The sequence below is a fragment of the Triticum aestivum genome, chromosome 2B (assembly GCF_018294505.1).
Source record: "Triticum aestivum cultivar Chinese Spring chromosome 2B, IWGSC CS RefSeq v2.1, whole genome shotgun sequence".
Lineage (NCBI taxonomy): Eukaryota > Viridiplantae > Streptophyta > Magnoliopsida > Poales > Poaceae > Triticum > Triticum aestivum.
The window spans coordinates 103,838,929-103,841,380 of NC_057798.1; positions in this window are offsets into that span (position 1 = coordinate 103,838,929).

The window sequence follows — 2,452 nt, forward strand, 5'->3', positions numbered from 1 at the left end:
CAATTTGGATCTCAAAGGAAAAGGACAGATAGACGCGGGGCGCTCTGGCCACAAGAAGACGGATGTCCCTGTCAAACGCAAATTATATGGCGATTTTGATGGATCGGCAGACCAGCGCACTGGCGAGGGTCAGGGCCGGAACAAAGGTGATACAGATGTACCTAGTCCTCTTAAGAGTAACGTAAGGTCTAATCCACCCGGGGAGAAATATTTGCACCATGGTTTAGAGCAAAGGAGGGAGCGAGAGCTTGGGAACAAACTTTTTGATCAGCAATAGGGCCATGTTACATTTGAATGAGAACGGCAACGGAAGGGCAAGGATGATGTTGTTGGAGATTGTTGTAGAAAATAAAAAATTTCTACGCATCACCAAGATAAATCTATGGAGTCATCTAGCAACGAGAGAGAGAGGAGTGCATCTACATACCCTTGTAGATCGCAAGCGGAAGCGTTCAAGAGAACGGGGTTGATGGAGTCGAACTCGCCGTGATCCAAATCACCGATGATCCTAGCGCCCAACGGACGGCACCTCCGCGTTCAACACATGTACGGAGCGGAGACGTCTCCCACGCCTTCATCCAGCAAGGAGGAGGGAGAGGTTGAGGAAGAGAGCTCCAACAGCAGCACGGCGGCATGGTGGTGATGGAGAGGCAGTACTCCGACAGGGCTTCGCCAAGCTCTTGCGGAGGAGGAGAGGTGTTGGGGAGGGGAGGGGCTGCGCCTTGGAGGTGTGTGTGCAGCCCTCCCCTCACCCCTCTATTTATAGGGGGAGGAGGAAGGGGGCCGGCCCCCTCTAGATGAGATCTAGAGGGGGGGCAAAGGGGGGGGGGGACTTGCCCCCCAGAAAAGGGGGCGCCCCCTTTAGGGTTTTCCCCCCAACCCTAGGCGCATGGGCCCAAGGGGGGGATGCACCCAGCCCTCTAAGGGTTGGTTCCCTTCCCACTACGGCCCATGAGGCCCTCCAGGAGAGGTGGCCCCTCCCGGTGGACCCCCGGAACCTTTCCGGTGGCCGTATGTCAACTTCCCATATATAAATCTTCACCTCCGGACCATTCTGGAACTCCTCGTGACGTCCGGGATCTCATCCGAGACTTCGAAAAACATTCGGTAATCACATACAAGTCTTCCTAATAACCCTAGCGTCATCGAACCTTAAGTGTGTAGACCTTATGGGTTCGGGAATCACGTAGACATGACCGAGACAGCTCTCCAGCCAATAACCAACGCGGGATCTGGATACCCATGTTGGCTCCCACATGTTCCACGATGATCTCATCGGATGAACCACGATGTCGAGGATTGAAGTAATCCCATATGCAATTCCCTTTGTTAATCGGTACGTTACTTGCCCGAGATTCGATCGTCGGTATCCCAATACCTCGTTCAATCTCGTTACCGGCAAGTCACTTTACTCGTTACGTAATGCATGATCCCGTGACCAACCACTTGGTCACATTGAGCTCATTATGATGATGCATTACCGAGTGGTCCCAGAGATGCCTCTCCGTCATACGGAGTGACAAATCCTAGTCTCGATTCGTGCCAACCCAACAGACACTTTCAAAGATACCTGTAGTGCACCTTTATAGTCACCCAGTTACGTTGTGATGTTTGGTACACCCAAAGCACACCTACGGTATTCGGGAGTTACACAATCTCATGGTCTAAGAAACTGATACTTGACATTAGAAAAGCTTTAGCAAACGAACTACACGATCTTGTGCTATGCTTAGGATTGGGTCTTGTCCATCACATCATTCTCCTAATGATGTGATCCCATTATCAGTGACATCAAATGTCCATAGTCAGGAAACCATGACTATCTGTTGATCAACGAGCTAGTCAACTAGAGGCTAACTAGGGGCATGTTGTGGTCTATGTATTCACACATGTATCACTGTTTCCGGTTAATACAATTATAGCATGAACAATAGACAATTATCATGAACAAGGAAATATAATAATAATCATTTTATTATTGCATCTAGGGCATATTTCCAACAGTCTCCCACTTACACTAGAGTCAATAATCTAGTTACACTGTGATGAATCGAACACCCATAGAGTTCTGGTGTTGATCATGTTTTGCTCGCAGAAGAGGTTTAGTCAATGGATCTGCAACATTCAGATCCGTATGCACTTTGCAAATATCTATGTCGCCATCTTGAACATTTTCACGAATGGAGTTGAAGCGACACTTGATGTGCCTGGTCTTGTTGTGAAACCTAGGCTCCTTGGCAAGGGCAATAGCTCCAGTGTTGTCACAGAAGAGAGTGATCGGCCCCGACGCATTGGGAATAACTCCTAGGTCGGTGATGAACTCCTTCATCCAGATTGCTTCATGCGCTGCCTCCGACGCTGCCATGTACTCCGCTTCACATGTAGATCCCACCACCACGCCTTGCTTGCTGTTGCACCAACTTGCTGCCCCACCATTCAAAATATACACGTA